The 13,445-nt window shown below is 42.3% G+C and overlaps 1 pseudogene; it reads left to right on the plus strand.

The window, feature by feature from the left end:
• LOC145401976 (maltase-glucoamylase-like) overlaps window positions 1-13,445 on the plus strand; it is a 223,993-nt pseudogene that overhangs the window by 49,012 nt on the left and 161,536 nt on the right.

Consider the following 13,445-nt stretch of genomic DNA (forward strand, 5'->3'; position numbering starts at 1 on the left):
GGGCGGAGGAAAAGTGGAGCCTCATTTGTTCGAATTCGAGCTGGGACGACTTGCCTTTTCGCCCAGCTGCGGTTGTAGAGGAGGAAGTGAGAGAGAAGAGAAATTAAGTGAGGTGGAAGACAAACCTGGAAGAACTTAAGGAAGTGGGAAGGAGGAAGGACAAAAGGAAAGAAGAAAGCAAGGTAGGGGAGACGGAAAAAATCTGAGAAAAAAGAAATGGGAGAAGACAGGGAGGAAGAGAGTGGTGCAGGTAGAAGAAATAACAGGATAAAAGAGGTGGAAGGGAGGGAGGGACGAGTAAAGGGTGAAGTGGCAGAACTCGAGGTGATTTGCCTCTGTCTATCGCTGTTACTGTAAGTGTGTGTGGGTAGGCGGGGATGGGAATGGTAAAGACAGAGGTCAGGGAACCCCTGACCTCTGTCTTTGAACCCCATCAGCTCAATTATATGTTTATTTTATTCTGGCCACCGAACTCATGATCTGATAATGTATAGCGAAAACGACTCGTACTAAAGCGGATAATAAAAAGGCTTCATTAAATCCCTCCTGTTCTGAGAGTCTGTCAAAAGGTACGGTAAACATAATCACAAGCAACAAGGATGGCATCAAAATAACATTATGGGACTGAGGAGGTTAAAAGAGCTATTCCTGGCACAGTAACATCAGGGGTCGTTCTGAGGGGAGGAAGAAGGGAAACAAGGAGGACGAACCAAACCCTGCCATCATTAGGAGAATATTCTGGGCGTTACACATAATCTAACGAGACCTGCCCTAACCATCCAAGTCACATCCTTCAGCCCTAACCTTGGCTTTCTTTGGTCTAATACTTCACTTGGAATTAGACCTTTGTTTTGGTTTAATTTTAGTCTGCAAAAATTGAACTGGAATTCTTATTTAATATTAGTTTTTCATTTATCTCATTCGGGGCATTTAATATTATTTTTGAACTTCACAGCCCTCATATTTTTAGCAGGACCAATAATATCTGGTAAAGGGTTACATGTTTGATATCTCTGAATCTTAAATCGGAACTAACACAACCTTAGGGGCGTGCACACACACACACACACACACACACACACACACACACACACACACACACACACACACACACACACACACACACACACACACACACACACACACACACACACACACACACACACACACACACACACACACACACACACACACACACACACACACACACACACACACACACACACACACACACACACACACACACACACACACACACACACACACACACACACACACACACACACACACACACACACACACACACACACACACACACACACACACACACAAATAAATAGATAAATAAATAAACAGCGTCAGCAGTGAATGTGTAAAGGCATAATGATAAAGGTGGCTGTGAGTTTCGTCCCCACGTGCCACGGTGAGAGCTTGTTACGTATTCTCGTAGGTTAAGGATGCTTCCTAACACCTTTTCCTGAGTGACTCGTTTTGCTTATTACACCTTACTGTCCTTATCCGTGTTTCATAGATCACTCTCATATCGCCATACTCTGCATAGATAACGTACAAAAGGATACAAAACAACCATATCCCAAAACAAATCGCTAAGGAAGATGCATTAGGGAGTTTGCTTACTCGACGAGGATACGAACCCTTGTGCCTGTGAGGTGGCATCGTGGGGGACTGGAGGGGGTGCAGTGTTATCAGATGTGCTGAAATAATTCGGAAAAACAATAATTTAAATCACCAGACATCATAAACGTACGACTGAGAGAAAAAGGACAAATTAGATTATGCAAATACTACTACTACTACTACTACTACTACTATTACTACAACTACTACTGCTACAACTACTACTACTGCTACTACTACTACTACTACTACTACTACTACTACTACTACTGTTACTACTACTGCTAATGATGATGATGATGATGATGATGATGATGGTGGTGATGATGATACTGCATTAATAATAATAATTTTTATTACTACTACTACTTCTACTACTACTACTACTACTACTACTACTAATAATAATAATAATAATAATAATTGATAATAATAATAATAAATAGAGCTCTGAAATTGATAAGGCAGTAATGAAAGAACTCCACATTCCATATGAAAATATTTTTGTTATCATTGCAGATCTAATATTAATGGAATTTTGATCTGTGACCTTGAGATCAAGGTCAAGGTCTTACATCCGATGCAGATCATGTTCACTGATGACCGCTTCCACTTCCACCGAGTTTGGTCAAAATCCACCAAATTGTTTCAGATTTAGCACTCTTAGGCATGAGGCGGCCATTTTTATTTTCTTCAGTATCTCAAAGAGTATTAGTGGGATTTCAGTATCAATATCAGTATTAATACCAGTATCAATACTAGTATATCAGTACTAGTATATGTTGACGACTACATACTGGAACATTTACAAAGCAATTGATTCTGTAGTTATTGCTGCGCAGGAGAGCAAAAGTTGAAAAAAAAAAAAAAAAAAAAAAAAAAGAGGGCGCTAGTGCGCCGCTGGTGCTAAGAAAAAGAGATTGTGCCAAAAGAAGCCTGCAGCCAACATACATCACTCCTGAAAGTTTCAAGTCTCTTATCTCGAACGGTCTTGGAATGCCAGCCTTCTGGATCTCCCCCCCCCAAAAAAAAAAAATAAATAAATAAATAAATAAAATAAAATAAAATAAATAAATAGTTAAATAACTAATATCTACAATATGAAAAAGAATTCCACAGAATGTGAAAATAATACCCTAACTATGCAATATCAACAACAACTAAAACCTCCACCACCACCCCCACCACCACCACCACCGCCACCGCCACCGCCACCACTATTACTACTACTACTACTACTACTAATAATAATAATAATAATGAGAAATAAATTCGTAGCCTTAGTTCACAGAGGTACGACTACGTTCAGTAGTTCGTTTACACTCGAAATTGTGCCAGAGCCTAATTGAATCTTGCTAAGCTTATCATCAATAACTTCCTGCATAAGTTCGTTGCTCCAAAAGCGTAAAGGAATTGCTGTTCGGGAATATTTGTGTCAGAGGTGGGTGGGAGGAGGAGGAGGAGGAGGAGGAAGGGGAGACCGAGGACGAGATGGAGAACGTACAGTGCGAGAGTGGTGGGTACGTTACTGAAAGGGGACAGATGCACTTGGAGGATCTTTTGTCTAGGCTTCTCTTTACAGGATGCTGCGTTAGGTTATAAATAGACAGACAAACAAACACACAGACAGACAGAAAGATAATTAGACAGATAGATAGATAGATAGACACAGATGACGATAGACAAATGGATAAACTTCGTAGAGAGAAAAGGCCAAATTCCCCGGTGCATATAATTGTCCAATATTGCCTGCCAACACAATAAAGCTAATTTACTCCTGGTTAATTAAGTCGTTCCAGCAATTAGTGACTCAGCGCTCGCTCTCTTGGCGGCTATAATTTTAGTCCAGGCAGATTTTAACCCTTTCAGTATGGTGGCGTCTGTTGTGTAATTATTCTCACTGTTGCCAGACGATTTTATTCAGCTGAGGAGAGACATCTGGTAATGAGGGGTTCAGCACTAAACTTCATTGCTAATCAACTTCACTTTGGAAATCCTCTTCTTCCCTGGAAAAAAAAAAATCAGGAGATATCAAGAATGAGATACAGTAGTTCTCACTGTACTGAAAAGGTTGTCTCCCTTCACTGCAATGACGAGTTTCTTCATATTACTCGTGCTACTGCCCTGTGCTGAGAATCGATAGACCACGTGTATATCGCTTCACCCAGTGGCAGCTGTCCATGTGTCGCGGTCTTAATTAATTTCCTATTTTCTGTCTCTAATACAGATATACAAACGCAGGATTTTACTTCATTCTCACTCTGCCTCCTGGCACTGTTCCTTCCAGATTCACATCAGGGACTTTCTTGAGTCAGTCATCCTCCTCTTCTCTAAAAGCGTCGAGACCAAGGTATAAACTATCTTATCCTTTAGGGTCAAATTACCTTTATGATATTTCTTTTGCCAATCTGTCTTGCAGCACATTATTCACAGTTCTCCCACTCCTTGAGATGTTGCTCATCCATCGCTACATTCACATACCTGTGTGTTTCAGTCTGCATTATCCTCTGTGTTCACATGCCAAGTCTCAGTGCCGTACAGCATATTTCTGGTCACACATGTACAAAAAAGAGAACCCTTGTTAAGAAAGGAGATGCAGCATTTCTCTAAAAACCTTACATCAATTTCTTATTCTGGCAGTGGAGCTGTCCTCTACTGCTCTTTCCACTCCCAGTATGTCCCTTATATAACAACGCTTCTCCACGCAGTTCACGTGGATGTCTCCATAATCGACACTTTCCATCCTATCGTCCACAGGCCGGATACCTCTACAGATCGCACGCTGAAAATTTTTCACATCCTGCAGTCTGTCTCGAACACCACTCCATCTTGTGTGGGTCCGGCGACTTTGTATTACATAGGATACCGGTCTCCTCAACTTCCTTTTTGTTCACAACACTGGACAACACAACTGATTTTACGATATTACGTCCTTCACATCTGCTGACTATGACCTTAGTTTTATCAGTTTAAGTTTTCAGGCCCTTTGCTTCCGTTCCATTCCTCCACCTTTCAAACTTCTCTCTGGCCTTCTCTGTTCAGTAACTAAACTAAATCATCAGCATGTAACACTTTTTAAAGTAACCCACTTCAAAACATTCTCAACAATGCTTAGAGGGCTGAGCTGAACAACAATTGACTCAGGACTGAATCTTGATGCACGGTAGTTTTGTTTAGAGTTTCAGACTACGAAGGAACTCTCATATTCAGAGACACCCCATCACCACAGGCAATCATCCTTATATTGAATAAATTCTTTTGCTGGCAGCAAAAATAAAACAACAGACATGCTTAAGATGAATGAGTTGAAGAAGACCCGATGGAAGGAGGGAATGAATGAAACTTGAGAATGGGAAGATGAAAGGTTAAAGCAATGCCTATTTAGTGCACGAGGATCATAAGGGTGGATAAAAAGATTGTGTTAAATATTCCCCTGCAACACAACCCGCATGTGATACTTCGCTGTCGGTCCCCAACTGTGGGTTATTGATAGGTAAACTGAGATAAGGGGGTAACAACTCTTGTCCAACAATCATGTCGGCCCGGAAATTAAACGCGGGTTCCTTCAGTAGCGTCATCGTAGCGAAGTTACTGACTCTTCACTGTATTTATATGATTGTGATTTGACGGTAGTAACAATGAAATACAAAAGACATCAGCATATTTACACGGCCAAAAGAGGCAAGCGAAAGAGGAAACAAATAAGAACTAAGGAAAAAAACATTAGGTAGAGACTCCATCGGTCATGCTCCAGCCTGTTAATTGCAGCATCCATCACAGAACTTTGCATTAAAATGTACCCCCTCCACTCCCTCTCCCTCTGTCTGTCTGGCTCTCTCTCTCTGTCTCTGTCTTTGTCTCTGTCTGTCTGTCTGGCTGTCTGTGTCTGTCTGTCTGTCTGTCTGTCTGTCTGTCTGTCTGTCTCTCTCTCTCTCTCTCTCAGGTCTCCAGCAGCATCTCACAACAACTGTTCTCCTTTCTTCCCTTTTCCTCCCTCGCCCACTCCCTCCCTCATCCGCTTGTTTCCTCTCCCCTCAGACTCTCCGACAAGACCCTGTGTATGGTAGCGAGGCAGGGTGAGGAGAGAGAGCTTCTTCACTACGATGTCCACAACTTGTATGGATGGTCTCAGACTCCACCTACACTGCGGTAAGTACAGGGCTAATATTTACGATTTCCTTGAGGTTATATTGTGTGTACCATTAGCTGTGTATATGTTGTGGGGAAGTTGTGTAACCAGTGATTTTATGAAGTTCCCAGTGAGTTCGTGAAATTAGTTTAAATTGTGATGGGTTAATTAAGGTTAGGTTAATTTAGGCTGCGGGCAGGGTTAGGCTGGGGTAATCTAGGTCAAATTTAGGTTAGGCTAGGTTAGTTGGGTTTGGTTAGGCTAATTTGGATGTACGCTTAACTTAACTTAGCAGTTATCTAAATTAACCTAACCTAACCTAAACTTAACCCAGATTACTCCAGCCTAACCTAACAGCAGCCTAAATTAACCTAACCTTAATTAACCCATTTAAAATCGTTTCACGAATTCAGTAGGGACTTCATGAAATCACTGGTTACACAAATTCCCTGCAACATATACATAGCTTCACTTACACAGCCAGCAGCCACCTGTCAAACAAAGTGGAGTGAGAATTCTTTAGATTAAGTTGTATAGAAGATTACTTGTATATTCTCACGTTTTCCCTCATACTGTAACTACCAAACAGTTCGCAGCCAAATAGAATTCTTATTCTTGTACTTCTGTTATGCATACGATTCCTTGTTTATTCCTTTGTCTTCACTAATACAACTTATTGTACGGACACTCGTTATTCAAACTAAAATAAATAGTGAACTGACGAAATACAACAAACAAAACGATTTCTGATAACACTGAGTTGTTATAGAGACTTGATTATGGTAAGAATTTTTCAAGAGGCTCTATGAATACCAGACCGGATTCTCTCTCTCTCTCTCTCTCTCTCTCTCTCTCTCTCTCTCTCTCTCTCTCTCTCTCATTTTCTATGGCAAACAGTCAAAAAGTCAGTGTGCTCTGCAAGACACTGCTGTATCTCACACAAACCTTACTCTGCTGTACTTCACACTGTCACACATTGCAGTACCACACCTCGCAATACCACACCTTATAAACCCAATGCATTTCAGTCCGACTTACCTCACCGCTGTTACTATCACCACACACAAGCAACCAACACCACACACTTCCAAACCACGCATAACCACATCTCAGACTGCAACACCTCACACAGCCACACTTCACACTTCCACACCACACACTGCTGCTACACGCACAACACATTGCCTTGCCACATCATCTACTGCCACATTTTAGACTGTCACACTACGCACTGCCACATCGCACACTACCACACCATATACACTGCCGCACCACATACCACTACATCTCACACTGCCACCCCATATACTGTCATACTAAACACTGCCACATCATACACTACCACACCTCACACTGCCACCCCATATACTGTCATACTAAACACTGGCACCACACACTAGCACACCACACACTGTCACACGTCACACAGCCATTTCTCACACTGCCACACTGCGTCACAATATCACACTGCCACAACAGATTTCCACACTTCACATTTCTGCAAATCACACTGCCACACCACACACTGCCACATTGGACACTGCCACACCTCACTCTAACATCATTCAGTCACATCTCAGTCAAATCATAGACTCCCCCACCTCACAGCGCCACACCTTACACAACCGCACTTCACACTTCGAACAACACACTTTCACACCAAAAACTGCCACATTATTGACTGGCACACTCCATACTGCCACACTACAGCTGCTAACTTCACACAAACATACCAAACACTACCTAACCACCACACTGCCACACCTCATTCTGCTACATCCCACACTTCCACACAGTACGTCACACCACACATTGCCACATCACACTTGGTTAATCTCATACAGCCACGCCTCAATCAGTCACACCACACTGCCACAACTCATATTACCTTAGCGCTACACCACACACTGCCAAAAAATCACACTGCCACAACTCACACTGTCACACCATATACTGTTACAGCTCATAGAGCTACGACACCTCATATGGTCACACCCCACACTATCCTACTTCACATTGCCACATCTCACGGTGCCACACCACACACTGCCATACCACACCCAGTCACACCACACATACAACGAAATTTTACTGTTTCATTTCACACAGCCACATCATATACTGATACACTTATCTCTGCCGCAACACATACTGCCACATCTCACGCTGTCATACCACACAGCACCCCTCCACACACCGCCACACGTCACACTGCCACATCACACACAACCACAACAAACGCTACCACACTCATACTGCCACACACACATTACCATACCTCACACTGGTACACTGCACACTAGCGCAACATATGAACTACACCACACACCGCATAGTAAGATCATAAAGCACACTGTCTCACCACACAGTGCATCACAACACATGGTTACATCACACATTGCCACAGGTTTTTCAATCTTGGCCACAACAAATCCTCCTCCTATCATCATGTATTTATTAAATTAATTTGGCGTGGTAATGGTAATGGATAATTCACATCTTCATGTAGGTACTGTATATCTTCTTAGCGGATCCTGCTAGCGGCAGGGGCCGGCCTAGGAACGCTGTGGTCTCTGAGTCACTCGCTGTACACAGGAAAGAACTTAGTTAGACTAGAACCTCGAAGGCGGCTTCAGCAATCTTCCCTGTATCTAACTGGATGCTAGGCGATGATGAGATGATCATGCCAGCCGAAAGCTGACAAGAGTTCTTTTGAGGTCTCTTTTTAGGCCGTTTGTATCATACGCCAACCAGCCCCTTACCTGTCAGTGAGGCCAAACCTCGGCAGCACCACTGCAGTTTCTGCGATCTTATTTCTAGATCTCTGATGTGACCATTGTGTATAGAGCCTCCAGGTACGTAGGATGTAAAAAATACATTGTGTACGTCGCAAAAAACAAAAACAAACTAGAAAGCAATCAGAGAGCGCATACCTCCGTCAATGCCGGATCCGGATCCGCCCCCAAATTTAATAAATTCTTTCTTGGCCTATGGCCCACCGTTCTACAAAATTTCATTGAAATTAACTGAGAACTCATATTTCGCGGGATACACAGGATCCGGATCCGCCCCAAATTTAATCAAATCTTTTTTGGCCCATGGCCCACCCTTCCACAAAGTTTCACTGAAATTCATTGAGAACTTCTGGAGATATCGTGTGGACAAACAAATAAACAGACAAACATAGGTGAATACATAACCTCCTCCAACTTCGTTGGCGGACGTTACAACTAAAAACACAATTAAATTGACACAAACAAATGGTAATGCTTTTTATTTATTTATTTTTTTTAAGCTTGACCTCTGACATCTCATACCAGGCTAATCTAATCTCCCCCCCCCGTGTGTGTGTGTGTGTGTGTGTGTGTGTGTGTGTGTGTGTGTTAATGGAGAAACATTAACTGTTCCTCACCCTCACTCTCTCCTTCCCCTAATCCTTCCTAATTAATGACAAACAGGTATATGAAATATATGTCTCTGTTTCGTTTAGTAATTCCTCTTGGAGCGTCCGGCACACACAGTGAACGCTGTTTTAGTTACGTGCCGACTGTTTATGATATCTGCTTTGTAAATAGAATCACCTGGATTTAGTGAGAATGAAATGTTTTATTTACTGCATTGTATTGAATAAATTTATTATTATTATTATTATTATTTAAATCCACAGACAACAAAGAATTTCTCTCTGCTGATTTGAGACGCCACATATATGAGAACGATGCGTGCTTACTTACTTGTTCTTCTTTTTATTCTGCTAGAAAATTCAAAGTTATACCACAGGCACGCCCTTACTGGCCAGCCTACAACGCTCATCTTCACAGGCTATAGTCCCGGCCATGTTCCATCACTCGACCATCACCGCCAGCCCATCTTGGCCACACCTCTCCAGCCTCACTACCCCTTTTCTAGTCTTACCACATTAAGCTTCTGTGAGAGATCTGTGACTTAAACCTCTTCACCATTACTGTCACCCTCTTCCATTATTCATTATAAACAGAGAATATTCGCCTTGATCTGATGCTCCATCCATTCCCATCTTAGTCCACTCCTCCCAGTCCTATCTGCTAACCCTAGTCACATTTTTGCTTCCTCGCTGTCGATACGCGGGCTACCTACGCCACCAGTCTACAGCATACCTTTCCGGCACGTCCCCACCAGCCACCACCACCCCATCCATGGCATCTCCCCAGCTCTACGCCATCCACACCATCCAATTCTCCTCTAATGTCGTATATCCTGAACTGATATGACTGGCCTCGACTAGATGTGCAGGTCCTGAATGGGTCCATCTGAACCTGAATCGGCATAATTACAACTCAGCCTGAATGATGTTAAGGACCTAATTAGACCTAAATTATCCTAATTAGTCTAAGTGGACCTAAATGGACCTTACTGAAACTACAAGGCCGTTAATGGACTGGAATTGGCCTAAATGGAGATGCATATGCAGGGGCTACTTGAATGGCACAGGTGATGAGAGGCCCATCATAATGAAGGCGTGATACCTATCTCTCTTCTTCTCTGTCATGCCATTTTTGCGCTGGCATACGATGTTACTCAGCTTATGATGATTTAATGTATATTTATATCTATATTTATTTATTTGTTTATTTATTTATTTATTTATTTATCATCTACGAGTATATCCCTGTTTATTTTATTTATCAGTCTGTCTTTCCATCAATCTATCTGTTTATATCTATCTATCTATCTATCTATCTATGTATATACGAGTATATATATCTACATCTATCTATCTATATTATACAAGGTTTTCATAAAGTCCTGGAACGGTTTTAAATATTTATCTAACCAAAACCAATAGGGATAGAGGCGGTTTTTAGCATAATATGAAGTATACAATAGAGTTTTCTTACATGAGTTACACAACTTCAATGTGGAGTTTAGCTCGCTGGATTTCACTGGAGTTTAGATGTATGCCAATTGCTTAACGGGAAGTTTCCAGGCAGATGAGCCGATTGTGGCCACCTCGGTCTCCTGATGTTACCCCCTTTAGATTTCTTCCTTTGGGGGTTTGTAAAAGATGAAGGCTACCAAACACCTGGCACAAACATCGACATCCTTCGTGAACGGATAACGGAAGCCCTATGTCAGGTCACCGGTGATATGCTGAGAGTCGCATGGCAAGAAATCGATCGTCTGTTGGATGTGCTGAGGGCCACAAAGGAGCCCACATTGAGCTTTTGTAACTCATAAAAGAAAACTCCATTGCGTACTCCATATTATGCAAAAAACCGCATCATTCTATCCATAATGATTTTGTCTGTATTTCCTGCTGCCTATGATCTCCAGTCTTTCAAACGCGGTGTGTCCAGGCATCTCGAAATGATCGGATCCTGAATTTGGCTCTCTCTGGCATTTTGTTTTTCTCTTGGAGGGAACTGTTATTCCGGGCTCGTGGCCTTTGGTTCCTTCTTCCTCGAATAAAAAAAATAAAATAAAATAAAATTCAGGGACTTTACGAACACCTTGATCCCCAGGGAATTCGTGAAATGAGTTTAAATTAGGACAGGTTAATTAAGGTTGGATAAATTTAGGTTGCCGTTAGGTTAGGCTGGGACAATCTAGGTTAAATTTCTGTAATGTTTGGCTAGGTTAGTTAGGTTAGGTTTGGTTAGGTTAATTTAGATGAATGCTAAGTTAGGCTGTGTTATGAGTTCATCTAAATTAACGTAACTTAACCTAACCTAACTAACCTAGCCTAATCTAACCTAAACTTAACCTAGATTATCCTAGCCTAACCTATCCGCAGCCGAAATTAACCTAAACTTAATTCACCAAAACTAATTTAAACTCATTTCACGATTTACCTAGAGATTTCATGAAATCATAGTTTACACAAGTTCCCTGTAACATATGTATAATTTCGATCTAAATGGAAACCTGGACGTAAACGTATATTCAACTGTTCTGGGTCGCATATATTGGTAGACTGGGTCTTAGTAAAAATGACTTTATCTCCTATATAACCAAAGCACAGTCGATAGGGATAAATCTAACTCTTATTCTTCAGTTGTTTCGTTTTTGTGGGTCTAGAGCGCTTCAAAATGTGACTGGTCGGCGCGGTCTGGTGGTGAGTCGGTCCACCTTCCCGAGCAGTGGACGCTGGGCAGGCCACTGGCTGGGGGACAACACTGCTCGCTGGGAAGACCTCAGGAAGTCTGTCATTGGTTAGTATCTTACATGTACAATCCTGAGCCAAAGTTTCCGCACATCTTCTACCCCTTCCTAGGCTGAAGTCCAAGCCACAACGACGTATGAAACTTGCCTAAACTGTATAGGTATCAGTATCAGTGTCATCATGAATTGCCGTTCTTACAGCCTGACCGTGCTTCGAACTGCCATCTTAACTCGAGATAACAGGTCTTCTTTCGTTGTGACGACATTTCTCACCAGCCAGGGGTTGAGTAGAGGGTGAGCAGAAACAATGAGTCACGGTTCCTGGCCGTTGGTTCCTTCTGCCTAGCATTAAAAAAAAAAAAAAAAAAAAAAAAAAAAAAAAAGTCTTGGGATAAGGAAACATATCTTAGCGCGTGGTTGGCCTGTGAAGAGCCGAGAATGTTCAAGGTTTAAACGATGTCTGAACGATGTATGATCCTTTTCACTCGGCGTTCTGTTCAAAGTCTTCTTGCTTTTGTGCTTTTCTGTTCTATTTCAGGATCATTCCCACGGCATATATTAACCTTTTCAACCGGAAGACGTCTTTATTATTAAAGCTGTGTCATCTCAGTCTGAATTTGTTGACTACAGGGGATTTTTTTTCAACTGGGCTGGTTTCTGATATAGCGTTTAGTAACCCCCTGACTCTATTAGATATCCTTTTCTTTTACTTGATGGTAGTCTGATTAAAATGAGAGAGACACTAGTGTAATGAATGGGTTAACCTCTTTATACCCATGACGTACCATTTATCTTATTCTTAACATCTCTAAGTGATGCATTCATCCCAGTAGAGAGATTTTGAACTGAATGGGCTGGATGTGATTTCCACTAATGCTCTCATCATACTAGGGTGCTCAGCAATTCAAAATACAAATCGTCTTGTGGTAGTAAGAACTATCTATCTATCTATCTATATACCTAGGCTGCTTCCCCCAAGGAAAGGGAGGTAACCGAGACAGGACGACACACTCCCCAGTTACTCATCCATTCAAACACATTCATTCGCATCTTAGCCCCAAAGGGGAAAACGGACAGATCCTCACCGCACCACACCGCACAAGGGTCAACTGCGCAATGCAATCAGTGACATCCGCAGCAGGGCCCGACAGCAGAACTGGGTTACCCCTGCCACATCATAACAGACCCATCCCCTTACCCGCACCTGACCTGACTAGCTGATCAGACCAAATGCGGGAGAATATCCCCTCAGGGCTGCGTCATCACTTATTCATTCACAATTTCTCTCCATTTATTTCTGTCACGCACAGCCACTCTTCCTTGCTCAACAGACATCCCTCTCGCATCCAGCACTCTCTTCACACTGTCCATCCATCCTATTCGTGGTCTTCCTCTCAGCCTTACACCTCTCACATCAGATCTATTTATCTTTTTCACCAATCGCTCATTATCCATTCTCTCCATTTGCCCAAACCATTGCAACACCCTCTGTTCAACTCCACCAGCCATCTCCCGAACAACTCCAGTTCTTCGCACT

The sequence above is a fragment of the Coenobita brevimanus genome, chromosome 57, assembly GCF_032717465.1.
Source record: "Coenobita brevimanus isolate Jiangsu-jjx chromosome 57, ASM3271746v2, whole genome shotgun sequence".
Taxonomy (NCBI): domain Eukaryota; kingdom Metazoa; phylum Arthropoda; class Malacostraca; order Decapoda; family Coenobitidae; genus Coenobita; species Coenobita brevimanus.